Genomic DNA, 19,114 nt, shown 5'->3' on the forward strand with positions numbered 1-19,114 from the left:
ATAGTTTCTGAGAAATCTGATTTTGCTAAAGTCGTATTTTTAAAACCCTATTTCTCTGGAACTAATGGAACCCATTTTACTCAAGTTTTGTATTGTAAAAATACATTCTTTAATAGGATGTTAAAAATTTTATACCTTACAATTAAAACTTTTTTTTTTGATCTGTATATAATTAAGTAATAAAAAGTAACAAATACGGACTATATTCATTTTTTTGCATATAATTATCTATGGATAAACAAATTTTATAATTTCGTGCAAAAATTTCTCAATTCGCTTAAAAATGTCTCGAGACACGGTGAAATAGGCAAAAAGTAAAATTAACATGAAGGGGTTCGGACCACTCTCCTGACCAAACTGTGAGGACCCTATTTCCCAGATTGCGGCTCCCCCTAACACTTTGGGGGTCAGATATCTGATTGTGTTGAAAAAAAAAGGTATGTTTATTCAGTGAAAGTACATTTTTGTGTCTGATTTTGTTACTTAAAATGTTGTCTGCGCTAATTAATTAGTGTACTTGTTGAGGTCAACCCCTCAAATCAATAAAAGCGTGAAGATCCAACCATTAGATCAAAGGTTAATCAGGGAGGTCCGTTTTTTATTTTGCACATTGTACACGTGTTAGATCTAATTTTTACGATAACAGTTTTACTGCGCCACAGACTATTTTGAATTTGTGAATATTGTGTTGCGTATTGTTTCTGTAAATTTTGCTACTTGTTACAGTAGGACTGTCACTTAACACCGGAAATATGGGAAAAGGGAGTTTTTTTTTACACCAAAAGTAACGTTCCTGTTTTTCATTACCCTAAAGAATTATCTCCAGCTTTTCTCGACACCACTTTTCCTGTAAATGCCTTCCATTTTGGTGTTAAGATGCACTAAAATTTTTTGCAGCCAAGTTTAACACCTCAGCTACTCCATAGGTCTTAGATGAGGTAAAAAAACATTTTGGAAATCTCTAATCTAAAGCCTGAAATCTGTTGAGTGGTTTCAAAATCTGTTTTTCCGTTTATTGGACACACGCATTAGGCCGTGAAATCTTTTATGAATAAAACAACGAATAATAAACAGACTTAACGATACAAATGGCATATAATGTAAAAATTCATAACTTCTGGCAATAAAATTTAGAGCGTTTCAACACATTTATATACACATATACTCGTAAGCGAATTTTTTAACACCTATTTTAAGCATTTTAAGTGGTTTTTTACTTGCCTTTTAATGATTTTGAATGCCTGATCTTCCGAACTATGTGGAAATAAGGAAGCGCTCTTATAAAAAAGCAGGAAGCATAAGAATTGAGCTCGCATAGGTCAGTTGATGTCCCGTCGAGTCTAATTTGCGTTAAGGGCAAACATTTAATAAATAAACAGATCACTCATTTGAAGCTTCTTGAATATCCATAGTTCTGAAGGGTTGCATTTCAATGTATTTAGAACGCTAAGGTTGCAATGTAATACAAAATATTGCTTCTTTTAAACTTTATTAAAAAGGGGATTGAATGACTCGATTAAAAGAAATGTACCAGAATAAGGAAATCGAGTTAAATTAGATTTTTTTTTTAGAAAAATTTCAATGTCGATGGGCGAATGAAAAAAAAAAATTTAAAAGTTTAGTTCCATTTTTTTATCATTTATTTTTTACCTGATATAAATTTTTTGCACTATTAACAACAAGGTGAAAAGGAAAGTTTTTTTCAAATCACTATGTAAAAACAGTGCGTCAAAAAAAAAAAAAAAAATGGACAATCCTACATAACTTTTGATTTAATGATCGGATCTTCACGTTCTAGGATTCATTCTTAATTGCTAAAGGGAGAGACCTCAAATAGGCTAATGAATGAGTGCAGATTCTATTTAAGTTACAAAATCAGAAACAAAAACGTATTTTCTCTAAATAAAAATACCTTTTCTTTCGATGGATTCTGATATCGGATGAATTTTTATTATTTTATTTAATAATGGTCAAGAAGTTTTGAATTGTAAAGTGTAAAATTTTTTGCATCATTTAAAAGTATGTAATTCTACATGGCAAAATACAAAATTTGAGTAAAGTCAATTGAACAGTTTCTGAGATGACTCCGCATTGATAATTTTAGTGATAAATATTTACTAAAATTTTTTTTTTGCATGGAATTATATTTGGATAAGCGAATGTTATAATTGTGTACCCAGATTTTTTCAATTCGCCCAAAAATTTTGTTAAGATATGGCGAAATAGGCAAAAAGTAAAATTAACGTTAAGGGCTCCAACGCTCTTCTGATAAGACTATGGGGACCCTATTTTCCAGATTGCTACTATCCCTTGTATTTTGAGAGCCAAAAATCCAAATTCACCCTAAAAAAGGAATGTTTATTCCGTTTTTGGTCTGGTTTTGTAACACTAATTGATTAGTATATTTGAAATCACCACCTCGAACAATTAAGTCCTAAAACGTGAAGACCCGATCATTTGATCAAAAGTTGTTCAGGGTGGTCCGTTCTTTTGGCGCACTTATACCCAATCACTAAAGAAATTAAAACAGCAATATAAATCTAATAAAAATTATAAATGTTAGAGTTTTTCTTAAATAGTCAATTTCTTCATTTAAATGCGAATGTTATTCTAGTGTAGAAGTGTAAAAAAAACTTTATAATCTGCATCCAAATTTTCTGAATGAAATATGTTAGACCATTATTGCAAAACTGATAGGTCTGAAAGCGAAAAAGTTATAATTGATTTAGTAAGTTTGAAACAAGCACTATAGTGACATAGTGAGAGTATAGTGACATGCTCAAAATTGAATGGTCTCAATACTGACACATGACACATTCCAAATTTATTTCCCGAATAAAAAATGCTTTCATATCAGTAATCAGCACTTTTCTACCATGCCACCATGTAGATTTACAAATGTAGATGACTTGTTTTTTCAATTTTTCAGCATGTCACTATGCTCAGTAATGAGTACGCGAGATTTTCAAATTCAACTAAGCTTGTTCCGGAGCTATGTTGAGATATTTTTGCTCAATTTTGAGCCTTTTCAACGGAATTTTTGATTTTAACCTATTTGGGCATCTGAAACTATTATCTACACAAATGAGCATTCATTTCTATGTCCTTTTTTTTCTGAGTGAATCATAAGTTTTACTTTTCAAAGTAAATTAATGTTTTGAAATATTACAAAATGTGAATAAGTTCTTGTATTAATAAATTATGCCTGCATATGCTAATTAAATAATTGTATTATTCTTGCGTTTCGATAAAAATTCTAGCATTCATATTTTTTAACATACTTTAGTAAAGCCTTGCGTGAAGCAAACAATCATAGTTAGTTTACTGATTAATTCAAAAGCTCTAGTTTTGTATCCCTGCAAATTTCATTTTCGAGTAAAGAGGCTTCTTAAAAGCTGTTAACGCTGTAAATCACAATTAGAAACGAATTGATGAAGCTTTAAATCTGCTCATCCAGAAATAAACAAAATTAATTAAAACCGGAGCGTAACCCTAACAATAACGCATTTTAAAGACCAGTTTTACTTTCGAATATATTTAGATCTAAAATTACAACCATTACCAATGAATTGATTGGAATCATTCCTCCCCCTCCCTCATTTTGATCCAGTTCTCAAACAAAGAAAACGAAAACGATCCATCCAAACGATATTAGATATAAAGGAAATAACTTTTCAAACGATTTCATAAAATTCTTTTTCTTATTCTTATTTTTCGTGCCGGGCGTGGCCCACCAGATTACATTTCCTTTTTCTGCCAAGCGCCATACTTGGAAGGAAACAATCACACGAAAAGAGATAAGAAAAATCCTTAAATTTATTTGATGGTTCATTTTGATTACCATATTAATTGAACCACTGGCAAAATAATCTTGATTGCAATCATTAAAAGAAATCGGCGGTCAACTCTTTATTTAAAACATTTTTAGATTATATTTTTAACAAAATATATATTGTGAATGAGTTGATGTTGAACATTATATAATTCAGTTTTTCATTCTGTAACGTTTGGGAGAGGATGTAATCCAATGCTTCGGGTCATTTGGACCTTCGGAGGTTATTCATATTTCCATTAAGTCTCGCTCTTTATATATATCATATTCAATTAACTCTATACAAATATCGCTATAGAGAATAAAATAGAAATGTTTCACGATAAATGGATATTTAGCACTTACGTACAGATTCTTCAAAGTGAAATGGCTTTTTCTTCTATTTCGAGTTAAGTTTTTGTTTCTACATTGATGAAATTCTTTGTTTATTGCCTTCCATTTCAAACTTTTTTGTTTTGTTTATAAATAATGACTTTCAAAATGTTAAAAAATATTTGGAATTAAAATTGGAACACACTGACCTTTTAAAATCTTCTCAATTTTCAGAAAGGGAAATAATGTAATTACTTTTAAGGAATACAAGGAATGTAATACAAGGAATTTTAAGTAATTATTCTTAAAGTATAAACACAAAATTTTTGGATTAGTTAAACTAATTTACCGTCTTCAAATAATCCTTTAAAGATGTTTTTATTTTTCGAAATTTTTACAATTTATTCATGTTTACCCTAAACACTCTAATTAGAGAGGAATAAGTCTTTTTTTATTATTTTGAATCTTAAAAACCATTTCCAAAAAAATCTGGAAGTTGCTTCTCCACACTTTATTTATTTTATTTTTCCTAAATCGGTCATAGGACTTTTCAATGTAAGTTTCATATGATTTCGCGCAAATTTTGAGAAAATTTCTTATATTTAATTTTTCACATAAAAAGTTATAGCAAAATTAATTTAAATTTTACATTAGCTATTTCAAAATGTTCATGAAGAAAATGTTTCTCCTATTTTAGTTTTTTTCGTCTAATTCAATTTGCTACTATTGCTCATTCTAGCCGCATTCATTTAGAGCCCCAAAACTTCTGAACAAAATTATTTATTACATAAACCAGCTCCTTGTTCAATATACCTAAGGATGCGCATAAATTATTACGCGCGATTGTGTTAAGAAACTGAATTATTTTATGGTCAGTTCTTCGTGTTTTATGAATAAATGTTTACACATGACTCTCCTCAGTGTTATATAAAGCTGTACGAAGAGACTGTTATACACATCTATTTTATGAATACAAAAGGGCATACAAGTATTTACGGTTAAGCATAATATCATCTCTTGGGAATCCTTTTAAGTCTACTTTAAAAAGTATCTCTAAATATAAAATATCATACCTGTTTATGAAAAATCATTTCGCATCACGAATAACATGCTTTTTTCCAACTTCCATCAGTTTGTAACAGTAATTATTGCTGTTAGATTAAGTTTCGTCCACTTTTAAACTTATCGACGAGCCAATTCCATTGATATTGATCGTGTAAATGTAAAATGTAAATTATTCATTGAGATAGTTTAGAGATTGCAAAATTCAGCCAACTATTTTCCTCAAGGGCTGTTTTTTAAATTTTAAATGCGTATCAGTAAAAAAAACAACAACAGTTGAAATCTAAAACAAATATTTCGTTTCATAAGTTGAATAGAAAATGTTCTGAAACCTCCCTCGCAGTTTGCATTTAAAATGAACGGATGAGTAGCGATCAGATTTCTTCTCTCGTTCTTTTTAAAAATCCGAATTCTGTTCACAAAACACTTCGCAAAGTATAGTGCTGTTAAAAATGGACAATATTTGAAGTAAAGCTTAAAGTGGAATAGCCGTAATCTTAATGTTTCCAAAAGGAAAAGAAAACTTACAATAAAAAAGGACAAACGATCTCGGTGAAAAAAATAAATGAAGAAACGAATGAAATTTCGCAGTTTGCATTTTAAATAAAAGGAGAGGACGCGAGAATTCTAGATCAGATTTCTTCTTTTGCTGCTTTCATAATTCTAAATTCTGTCCATAAGACGTTTTCTAGATTGCAGGACAGTTCAAACTGAACGGAACTTGAAATAGTGCTAAACCTGAAGGAATATTGCCAGAAAAATGCAACGAATATAAAAAAAAGCAAACGATCCTGAATAAAAAAATTAAGAAACTAATACAGTTATAGCAATTTGTGAAGTTTCAAAAAGTGTAACTGTAAACTGTTAAAAGATGCACGTGTTGTTTTCCATATCACTCTCGAGATACGAATTGAATATTTAGTTTTTTTCTTCCAAGTAGTATGAATAATTCATAGGGTTTCGACTTTATTAACGCTCTTCGTTATTCTCATTACTTTCAATAAATTTCCTCCGCTTCTTTTGATTGCAGTGCGTTCGTAATCACTCGAGAATAAGATTTGAATGAAGGAGGTCACTCTGGACTTTTTGTATGCAACGGAAGACACTGCCTGGGGACAAAAAGTGATGCACTCAAAGAGGCCAAATCATATTTCGGAGCGAGTAATTATTGCCACGAGAACTTTTTGCTTTCTGACATGCATGTTAAAAAGGACTTCTTTCTGTTGCGTCTGGATAGAATTCTTTTTTTTTATTTAGAGCTGTTATTTTCTCATATTTAACTGCAGATTATTACAATAAATGGATGTGCAAAATGTTGTCACAAATTGCATTAATTGTGTTTATTTAAAACTTGTTTCTAAATAATAGTTTTAATAAAAGGGTTGAAGTTAGGTAGATAATTTGTCTGTTGCTTTATGTTTGTCTTGTTTTTAATTGTTATTTCATGGCATTTAATAGCTTTTAATTCTTGAAATATTTACATTGTATAAAATGGGTAATTCTCAGCATATATATATTTTTTTTAATGCTTAAACATTTAAATTTTTTTTATAAAACTAATAACATTTCATAAGCTTAATAACTGAAAAAAAATTTAAAAACATAAAAGTTTTTATGTTAAAACTTTAATACATTGTTTCTCAACAAAGGTTGCATGCTTTATTTATTAAATTTATTTTGTTGTAATTTTTGATTTTGTGTAGTTATGATTAAATAATCCCGAGACAAATAATTGCATTTCTTAATAAAGTATTAAACTTTTATTTTCATACTTTTTCTTACTAACCTCATTGTTTCACAATGAACTTCATTATTGCATAGTTTGTAGTAAGTAAGTAAAAATTTTAAGTTGAATTTTATAAAAATTGTTGTTCTTAATATTTCTTTCGCCGATATTAATTATCCAAGACTTAATGTCATTGATACATCTGGCTCTATTTGATAATTAGAAATTCTATTTGATAATTAGAAAAAATGCATATAATTTTATAAACAATTTATTTTAAGTACACCATTTCCGCATTTTTCTCACAATTGTTTTGTTTAAAATTAGTCTATACTAAAATAATTTAAGGGACAAATAAAGTTCAAGCAGGAGTTTGTAAATTAGGAGTTAACTTGTTACTTAAAACATTTTGGGAAAACATGCGAGAAAAAAAAATACAATTTTTAGAATCTTTAAAAAGCAAGTTATAGGAAGCAAGCATACTTTCGTTAGAATAATTCTAAAATATTTCCCCTTTTGCAACAGGTTATTATCTCTCAGGAATGTATTTGATCCTCTTTCGTAGAAACTTCGCTTTAATCGTTTTCATTTAAAATATTAAAATGTCCTTAGAAATATGCTTGAGTATCACGTAATATATGACACTTGTTATATCTTCAATAATATATTTCAATAGCATGAAAATTATTACAAATGAATCTTTTCTGAAATCCATTAGCGGTTCAACAAATGTGCAGCTGGTTCGAGTTTTTTTTTTAAATATCATTTGGGAGTAAAACTCGTAAAGCTATTTATTAATCTAAGATTACAATTCCAACTTTTTTCCAACCAATTTTTGAATATTCCTACATTCTACTTAGAAAGCATGATAATCGTGTGTGATTATTTCAGAAACAACAAAATTAGGAAATAAAACTGAACTTTTGTTTCCATTGGTAGACGATTATTATTTTGTATTGTCTTAAGACATTTAATAATCGATTTCTACACCTGAAATATTATTTCAAGGAAAAATTGCATTTTATTGCTGAAATATATCCAATACAAATACAATTTTTTATTTTTAGAAAAAGAAGAAAGTTGTATTCTTTAATGATTTCTTTCTAACAGTTATTAGCAAGGAAATAAATCGTCTGCAGAATTCGTTACTATTTAAAGTTATAAATGGCAACACTAGAAGATTTAAAGTATCAAACAATGAGAATTTGAGGCCAAAAGCTGTAATAACAACCTCTTTTTACATTAAAAAAATACGAATGTTCTTTTAAATGGACTCCAGGTTTAAAAAAGTCGCTGCAGTAGTTATTTTATCTTCAAATTAGTTTTCAGTGTGGATAATGGTTATTCTTTACTTTGTATGTAATTTTATTTTGCATGCTTAGAAATATAAATACTTTTCGCATTCATGTTGTTTTTGACGACGTTATGGAGAGAAATATTCTTTTCCAGTTTTAAAAACATGAAATTTTTTCCCTCTAAATTTAGCACTTGCGTCGCGCAAAACACTGCTATTTGATATTTTTCCTATTTTGAATGTATATTTTAAACTTGTATTCTTAACCGTGATGCATTTGAGAGCGAAATCAATGAACTTATTTCATTAGATTTGTTTGCGTTTTAGATATAAAAAGCAAAAATGCTTGACTCTTATTATAGCTACTTTTGTTCTGTCAGGAGTGAATTGAAACTAAAAAATTATGTATGTGATTATTTATATGATTAATGTATATGAGAATGACAACATTGAAGTTTGCAACTTATTTCACTAGATTTGTTTGTATTTTAGATATAAAAAGCAAAAGATCTTAATATAGCTTCCTTTGAATTAAAATTCAAAAATTTAAAATTCATTTTAATTGATCTGCTTGTTTAACAGTATTTAATAGTTTTCTACCGTATTTATGCTCGATTGTTAGCATTTTCTTCTACCGTATTTCTGCTCGTTTTATCGTATTAATTCTTGTTTGACAATATTTTAATTGGCATGTCCTTGATCTGCCTGTTTGACGGTGGTACAGTGAGCTGAAAAAACGGACCACCCTGAATATGATCGGGTCTTAACGTTCTAGGGGTCAATCTTAATGGCTCCAGAGGGTAACCTCAAATATGCTAATTAATAAGTGCACACAATAATTTAAGTTACGTAATCAGACACAAAAGCGTACTTTCTCCGAATAAACATACCTTTTTTTTGACGGATTCGGATTTCTGAACCCCAAAATATAGGGGATTGTCGCAATCTAGGAAATATGGCCCCAATAGTTCGATCAGGAGTGCGCTCCAAAGTTTGGATCCCTTAATGATAATTTTACTTTTTGCGTATTTCGCTATATATCGAGAAATTTGTAAGCAAATTGAAAACTTTTTGCTCACATTTATAAAATTCATTTATACAAAGATTAATCAACAAGAAAACAACTCTATTTAAATATTTATTAATTTTTTAAAATTTTATTTAATAAAGGTCGAAAAAATTTGATTTGTAAGACATAAAAATTTTCTCATCATTTTAAGGAAGATAATTTTACATAGCAAAATTAAGAAAATTGAGCAAAATCGGTTGAATAGTTCCTGAGAAATCGAATTTTAAACATCGGAGTTTTTCGAAATTTCAATTTTTCAGGAACTGTTCAAACTGATGCACTTATTTATTAGCATATTTGGGATCACCCTCTCGAGTCATTAAGATTAAATCCTAGAATGTGAACAAAAATGATAAGAAATAAATTTTTCTAAATATTGCTGTATGAAAAATATTTTGAAAACATTTTATAAATATTTCGAAGTAATTTATAATATTTCGAAATTATAATAATACTTTGAAACAGTTAATACTTTGAATTATTAATACTTTAAAGTTTTAATTATTCAATTTTTATTAATTTATAAGTTGATGAATCTATTTCTTATTTCAATGTTTTTAAAGGGTTTTAAGTCGGCATATCGAACGATTCCGTTTGCGATTATAAAATAAAAATAAAACTCAATGCGTTTTAAGGTATACTTTGAGTTATCTTACTAAGATTTATTTATAATAACAGAATTCAGAATAATGCATCGCATGTAAGAGATCGACGCACAACATATCTTCTTCTTAATCAGCACTACAGTCTACTGCAGGCCTTTTCCATTCGCTTTCTCCAAACAGAGAGGGTCGATCGATGATTTATCTCTACTCCCATCATTCTAAGATGTTCCCCAAATCATATCTTTTGCTCTGTGAATCTTTTAGTTCTCTCCGTTTTTGAAATTGCTAGTTTTTTAAAAGGGCTTCACATCGACAGAACCGTCTAATTCTGCACAATTTAATGGCTCTCACCTTCAAAGTTCATTTGTCGATATTTTATAATATGATCAGATGTTATTTGCTTTGAATGCTCCAAAAAAGGAGCTGAGAATTGCGGTTTTTTTTTCTCTCTCAGGCATACTATGACTAAATCAACCCAAATTGATTTCACTAAAATGCAGATTAAAATCAGCTATTTTTAAAAATCCCACCATTAAATCGTTGATAATTAAATAAAGCATTGATACATGGCATTCAAATATTGATTTCACTAAAAAAGAAACACGAGAAAAAATCTCATCCTTAATGAAGAGGAGAAATTTATAAGGAGACTTATCAATTTGGCTGAAAAAACAAATAAATAAATTCTTGAAATTTGGTATCTATCTTTTTTCAAAATTTATTACGTCCTAATTACGCGTCGTTTACTTCAAATAACTAATACAATTTTCAACTGATAAATTCAATTTGACTGATACAATTCAATTTGTTTTAAACTTGGAGCTTTGACTCCATTTTTTTTAACTCTTAAAATATAAATGCCTTTCGAAAACGTTTATTTATACAGGAATGCTTCCTTTTCTTGCGTGATATATCTGCTACGAGTTAAAAATTATTTAAAGTGGAATATTTCAAATTCTTAGTTTTAAACTATTATAGTAATTCTTTTCATTTTTGCATAATATAATTTTTATAGATGTAAATCGTTTTTATTACATGTGTATAGATAAAACTAAAAGGCAAGTAATGAACACCTATTCTTTATTTAACAAATTGCTACTTTAGAAGTTTCTTTGTATTAGTATAACATATATTAAAAACAGCAATTCAAAATTAAAAAAGTAGAAATTAATTTCGAAAACTGTTTGGCCAAAAAATTATGATCGCTTTCTCTCTTTAAAATATTAGCTTTCAAAGTGATTCAAAATAATAAGACTCATTTTATTTTATGTCAATGATTTGTAAATAATTAAAAATTAAATGTTCATTTGTAATATATTTTATATAAAATAGTTAACTTTTGATACATTTTATCATCAGAAAAAGTCAAGAATCCGCCATTTTAAGAAGCCTTCCAAAACCATGAATTCATATTAATACCAGCTCACTTAACGAATGGACATTGTGCAGACAATGTCCATAAGGCAGCATCCATTTATTTCCTAACTCTTTCTCTTAATCTGTTTGACCAACACATTTTTCTTAATTGATAAAACGCAGCAACTGAGAGGTCAGCTTGTCCTAGAACGACGATCCAGACTGGTTTTTTAGACAGACGTCGCAAGGACGGCTCTCGTTTCTCTTTCTGCCAAATGATTTCTGCAATTAGGATATTGCTCTAATCATAATTATCGCTCATATCGGTTCGTAAACTCATTCATGGAATAGATCAAAGATTTGTTTGCAAAAAAAAAGCGTAGAATTATACTGATTATGTTTAATGAATGTTATTAAGAATAAATGTAAGTATAACAGAAGATAATATCAGTATTAGGAGTTAAAATTATATTGTTTGTAGTTTAACACATTTTGGATGCTATAATTGGTGTGCGTACGAAATTTAATTTCTTTAGTCGACTTGCAGAAAACTCATTTTGAATACATCAAATATAAAATATTCTGATTTGTATACAAACAAACAAAGTTCTCTCTTAAAAAAATAAATAAATGTAAAGCGAACTTACTTTCTCTGCGTTTGATAAAAAAATATAACTATAATCAAAATAAATAGAGCGAATGTTTAAATTTAGTGTAATTTATTCACAATTTTTAAAATTTTCTACAATTTTAGTTACTCTAATTATGCTTTAGTTTGTGTTTGATTAGAAAAATATTAACTCCCTGGGAAAGCACGAAAACACATTTAAGCTTTACAATATGTTCGCAAATTCAAGTTCTGCTGTAACTCGAATAAAAGACATAACTGTTTAAACAACCAATAATTTGTAAACAGTTAATATAAATGTAATTACTGTTGTAAATTGCAAGCACTTTATATAATGTATAATAAACATTATTAAAACTTAGACATAAGAACATTATGCTTACTGTTAACTTCATTTCCAGTAATTCACCAGAAATATTTAAAAATCTTCACTTTTAAACTATATGATTCAAACGCTAAGAAATAAAAAAGGAACTCTAAGCATAATTAAATTTAAAACTAAGTGTCAGTCACCAGCTAGTTTAATTAGAATGTGCAACAGATAATTTCTAATTAGATTTTCCAAGTATTGCATTTTTATTATATTTTATCAAGATTCTTGTATTGCATGGATATAATTTTTAAGTATGCAGATAATGCTTAAGTGACATAAGCTCTAAAAATTAAAGTTTAAAAAATAGAAATTTTTTTTATCGTACCTGTGAGAAAAAAGCATTTATGCAAAGTGTTATAACTATATTTTTAAGATACATTTTTAAATTATTGTTGTTTTTCGGTATTGTCTAATGAAATTGATTCCAGGTATTTGAGAGCACAGAAAGTGTTTTAGAAAAATCGGTCTAAGGTTGAAACGCAATGTAAATATCCTGAACTATAATACTAAGCAAATTCCATGCAACATCATAAGCTGTCTGCTAAACTGAATCATGTTTTCCATTCAAGTTCAGCCACAGTATTCTGTAATCGAATTTAAGAAGTGAGATATTAGGGTTAAAATTAGAGCTACATATAAGCTGCATCGAACTTGAACCCCATTATGTCTTAGAACGCTTCAAAACGTCTACTCACTTAGGAAATGTCCGGTCACTTATTGCATTTTGCAGATGGAAAGTTTTTAAGGATGAAAAATGAACCTTTATATATAGATTAAAATATGCTAAGCACAATGTTGAGCGTTTGGTTGATTATAATTTCTTCAAATTAATATGAAAATCACATTAATAGTTTCTTAGATCTCAAATGGTTGGAATTCAGAGGGTATCTGTATTGGCAGAGATTTTATTATTGTTTGCTTCAGAAAGTTCTAATTTTGGAGCATAATTTTAAACCAATGTTTGACACCTCAGCAAAGAAAGATGAGAGGAAAAATTTTATTTTGAAAAAGTTTAAGGTTTTACCGTAGAGTGAGGAGTTGAAAAAATGACTGTAAATTTAGGAACAATTTGTTATCCTCAAGGACATGGATTATAGGGGATTTCCATCACAACTGAAAATAAACCCTTTTTCAAGGACTAAGAAATACTGTATATATACAATTTTGCCAAGAATAAAAAATATACTATTGTTTATTATGATCTTTCTTTTTACAAATGGACATTTCGCGATTCATTGCAATTCAACAATTAGTTATTAATGATAGGAAAAAAATGAATGATTTAAATTGCGTGAAGTTAGAGAATCTGAAACAATGGTATCGCATAAAGATAAAGTTTCTAAAAACTTATTTGAATCTGCAGCCACAACGATTCAATTTTATTTCAAAAGCTAAGATTATATATATTAAAAACTTTTCAGGAACATAATCGTTCTTTAGTTCAAACGAAAAACAACAGTCTATCATTAAAGATACCGAACTATTATAATTTTAGTAATGAGCAATACAATCATTATATCAGCTGCTATTATTTCAATTAAAATGAAATTTATTTAAACCATTGCTTTTTTTGAAGAATTATTTCAGTATCAATCGGGTAATAAAACCTGTTCTGTGTCATTTTAGGAAAACTTTGTTAAAAACGCAAAATAGCAATTAAACACTCACTCTCACCAGCTATATACAGCATTAATACAGCATTTCCATAGTGGATAAAAATTTACTATATTCTAATTTATTATAAATATCTTTAATAAATTACGTTCACCCATATCCGTACAACGTGTTTGTATTGTTTTTGTAATTTATAATCCATTTTGCCTGTTAGTTAATACAATTCACTCTCTAATTTAGCGATTTTGGATTCCCTGGTATATTAGTTAGGGAAATTTTGATCTACTGCTTTAGTTGATACATCTATTCACTAAATCATGCATTTTTTCTTTGATTTTCTCGCCGACTACAGTGCTGACATAAAATATCCTCAGTGGTAGACGGATTATGGGTTAGAAGCCCCTTGCTGTTACACTAACCATGCGAGATTCGTGGTTTACTTCTTCAATTAACGTAAATGCTGGTTGGTTCCATCAAAATGCCTTCTGTGAAAGTAAATTTCCCCCAATACTTGATCCAGGAGTTCCCTTTTCTTCTGGATTGGGTTCAAAATTGCAGGGAAACGGAGTTGAACGTTGGTAGTCGTATCTTGAAAATTCGGTCAGCTGTTCAACAACGGTTATAAAATAAATAAATTTTTCTTTGATTCACTGATTCATTAATGAACCAATTCATCGGTTTACTAATTCACGGATTAATTAACACACTTTTTAGCTAACTCACTTATACGACACTTGGCTATTCTTTGATTTGCATATTTTCTTGCCCTTCTTTTTTTTAAACTTTATATGTCAATAATCTAACATATTTGTGATTGCTGTAGTGACTTTAATAAAAGGCTTTTAATACTTAAAATAAATGATTTAAAAAACAGTTTGCAAGTAAACTAAATAAATAATTAAAAAATATAAATAAATTAACAGAATATATGAAAAAATACAAACGAATTGTTGCCAGAAAAAATTGAATTTAAGGGCAAAATATACTTTTTGCTCATTTAATTAAATTGACTTTAAACAATCCTAATTTGCTTTTTTTCCTGCATTAAAAAGGACATATTGAAGTTTTGGGTTTAAAATAAATTGTAATTAATTTTTTTATCTAACTTAGCCATAATGAAATTTCAGTTTCGATATAAGTTTTGTTATTAAACAGAAAATCGTAAACCATAATTTTTATTTTAAATTTCAAATGTATAAGCTAATGATTATATTAAACTTCACATGCGAGCTAATCATTATTTCAAATTTCAAATAAGCTAACAACTATATTACATTTTGAACGTATAAGCTAATAACTATTTCAAATTTCAAATGTATAAGCAAATAATTATTCTAAATTTCACATGTATGAGACAATAGTTATTTGAATTTCATATGTATAAACCGAAGATTATTTTAAATTTCAAATGTATAAGCTAATGATTACAATAAACTTCAAATGTATAAACCGAAGATTATTTTAAATTGCAAATGTATAAGCTAATGATTATTTAAAATTTTAAGTGCATAATGTATTAAATGCATAGATTTTCCTTTTACTTTAAGGATTAAATATAAAGTGAATATTATAGAATAATATTCTTCATCACAATCTGAGAAAAACTGGTTCAAATTTGAACCATAATATCGGTACCTCAGTCAATAATGAGGTGAAAATTTACTGGAACCTTAAAAGGTGTTAAACTGGTTTATTTTCCCATTAAAATTGAATTATAATAGAGAATTTAGAATGCAAATTAATTTTGTTGTTTAGTTTTCTTAATGATGAATTAATTATGATAGGATATTATGATAGGAGTGATATGATATGAAATTAGTTTTTATATCGTAAAATCAGAGAATTGTTAGTAATCATTGTTCATCATAATGCATTAATGGTTTGCATCAGTTTAAAAAATAAATTTTTAGTTTTAAAAAGGTTTTAATGCATAACATAGCTAAACACAGGTTTAATATCAAATTATTTAAAACTATTGTTTTCTAATAATAAAATTGTTAAAATAAGTGTTCGAATTTTACGCCACTGGCATGGCGTTGCTATGAAACTAACTGAACAAAACGGGTTATGCTACATCGTATCTAATTACAAAACTAAATTGGTTCTAAAATTGGTTGTAATTCTCTAATCATTTTTCATCGATTATATCATTATTATAATTAAAAAAAAAATCATTTTTAACGAGGATTTGTGCAAATGTTTTAGATTTTAAACATTCAATTTAATGAAGTAAGACATTTTCTAGAATTATTTACCTCATATATGACAGTTATACGTCATTCAAGATTGGAAACCATTATCGAAACCTTTATATGATGATAATAAATGTCATTATGTAAATTATGAAGACTATTACAAAAAATAATGCATAAATACTTCTTTCACAAGAACGAATAATGTAATTATTGTAATTCGTTTAAAATTCGACTCATTTCTTATGGGAACGGGAATTTAAGTTTTTGCTTCAGTATATTAAATTAAGGGCAAAATAAAACATTAGAAATAGTATTGATTTTTGTGAATCGTTATTCCTTAAATGTCCTATCCATTATCTTCAAACTCATGAAAAGTCTGCCGTAATGTTTTCTGTAAAAATTATGAAAGACATTAATCTTGATACAATCCATTTCATTTAAAAAAAAAAATTAGAATCGAGAGACTAAAAATGAAATCTATCACTGCATCATTTTAAGAGTCGTTTTCTACAAAAAATCTGTTTCAGTTGAGTGGAATTCAATGACTCATTAAAAGAATAAATGTTCAAAATTTAAAAAAAAATTACTCTAAAAAGCATCATTAAAATCGTTTGCAAAAACAAACTGTTTCTCACTGTAAAGGTACTATTTTTTTTAGTAAATTTAAAAATATCACAGGATTCTTGAAGGGTTTCATGTTATTTAAAAGAATTAGTTTGTAAGTTGCGCAACATTTTGAATCCAAATAAGAGATTAAAACTTTAAAATTCCAAAATGATTTAAAAACCGCATTATTTATAAAATCGGTAGCTCAAAAAATTGTGTTTTTTTTTACACTTAAAAATGATTATCTATTTAAAAAATTAAAAAATATGAAGACATTTCTTGAGTCCCTATCCATTGCAATTTTTAAGTTGGATAAAATTAAAAAACAAACAAACAAACTAATTGAAAGAGCAGATGTTAAAAATTTGAAAACGATTTCTAAAACCCATCGTAATATTAATACGATATCATCGATATTAAGAGAAAACAACCTTAAATGAAACACAGAATGACAGCCAAATGTAAAGAAAATAATACTCACTTGTATCCATAAAACGAGAGAATGATTTGTTCTATCGTGTAATCCACAGAAGAGGGAAAACAAGTGTCCGGCTGGTTAGAGAACTCGAGATGGAAATGAAACGGACTTAGAAGAGTGGATTGGTCAACCCTTTTATAACTGCGGAGGGGCGTGATGACCTGGACATTCTGTGGAGGAGGAGGATGAAGATCTCTCTGTTCATTTAAAATATATGCATTCAAACCAAATGGAATTCATTTTATTTCATGATGTTTAAAGCTGTGTTAAACCATTAAGGATTCGAAAGTTTTCAACAATATTTTGTACATTAAAATAATGTCACGAAACTTACTTAAAAACTTCGTAGATATACAACATTCTATGACTAAGTTTTAAAAATATTTTTACTACCGAATACCATAAAAAACAATTTTCTAAAACAATAGTGTCCCCATGTCACGTTACTTTTATTAAACAAAATTGAATTGATGTTAAAAATATAATAATAATAATAAAAATCATTGTAAATAAAGTAAAATTTTTCGTGCTTGAATTCTATTCTCAAAACACAAATTCATACGTTTTAGGAACATTTTTTTCAAACCCAAAGAGGTGAAATGTTTTTAAATATTTGTAAGTAACCATAGTAACCATAAAATACAGCAAATTTCTTTTTTAAATCGTTTAGTTCGATTAAAAGATATTTAGAAAAATAGACAAATTGGGTTTGGTTTTTCAGACAGAAATAAAGTTTATTTTACAGAACAAATTTATTCCTTTCAAATAAATGTGAATTAAATAAGAGAACTTTACAAAGTGGATCTCTATCGTCGACTTCAGAAAAGAAGCACACTTCGAGTTGTTTCTTTCCTATAAAATTCTAATAATTATATTTATACTCTATTTATTTGATTTATGTAAAATTACTTCATATTTTAGTTCGTACTTTCCCAATAAAAATCCAAACACCCGCTTCCAACTAGATAAGATTTTGTGAAGATTTGAGTTGGAATGAGGGTTTTTCTTTGCGTTTGCTGTTGTTAAGTGGTAAGTTACCATAAAATTACACGAAATTCAATTAAAAGATATTTTTACACTTCAAGGGCTTAGAGCAATATAATAAAAAGGCATATTTTAGAATTGAACAGGATAGAGTTTTTTAAGAGCTCTTTTGATGAAAAATATCAAAATTTACATGTAGGGAATAAGATTGTTCTCGGTAATGTGCTGACATTTTGGGGAAGTTCTGTAAATTTGCAAAGTAACAATACTACGGGGGAAATTTGAATAGAAAAATTTTTATTTCAGGAATGGAACATTACTTCAATATCTTCACTTCAATAAACTAAAATTTACATTACTAAATAAATAAAAAAATATATGAAACAAAAGTAACACCTTTTTTGGACATGAAGTAAAGGTAAATTTAATTCAGTCTGGAAAACAAAAATATATTCTTAACTTAATGTTTCATAAATAACATTACTAAATAACAATAATAATTCATTTCATAAATAAGGTTAACATTAATGAAATTTTAAAGAAGAGAATACTTATTAAAAAATAATTTATACTAACTTTATATCGAAAAATAATTCCTCTGTGCTAATGATACATTTTCAGAAACTTTCATCAAACAGGATACTAATGGGTTAACGTAGTAACAAGCTTTACCTTTCATTTATGAACTGGATTTCATTTTTAATTAAATTATTCTATTTTAAATTTGTCAACAGACGTGTATAAAAAGGTTTGAAATTTTCATAGGACATGAGGAAAAAATAGAAATTTGTTTTAGCTGATGAAAAATTAGTTCAAAATGTCACCGCGTAAGAGCGCCTTTTTAAATGAATTGCAAATTTGTAATACATGACGGATATCACATACTTTCTACCCATACGTCACAATAATTCTTTTATCCAACTTTTTTCTTCTTCATAATTTAGAATAATTCATTAAAATACGCAATCACTTGAGTCAAC

At 28.0% G+C, this 19,114-nt stretch overlaps 1 protein-coding gene across 1 annotated transcript in view; it reads right to left on the reverse strand.

Moving 5' to 3' along the window:
- LOC107439052 (uncharacterized) overlaps positions 1-17,267 on the reverse strand; it is a 91,433-nt gene extending 74,166 nt beyond the window's left edge. Inside the window, exon 1 of the mRNA XM_043047282.3 lies at positions 17,154-17,267. The gene's annotated coding sequence lies outside the window, so the exon portion shown is untranslated. The remainder of the gene's footprint in view (positions 1-17,153) is intronic.
- Between the last annotated feature and the right edge of the window lie 1,847 nt (positions 17,268-19,114).

Source organism: Parasteatoda tepidariorum, chromosome 9 (assembly GCF_982258835.1).
Source record: "Parasteatoda tepidariorum strain Cologne lab strain chromosome 9, Ptep-v5.0, whole genome shotgun sequence".
Classification (NCBI taxonomy): Eukaryota; Metazoa; Arthropoda; class Arachnida; order Araneae; family Theridiidae; genus Parasteatoda; species Parasteatoda tepidariorum.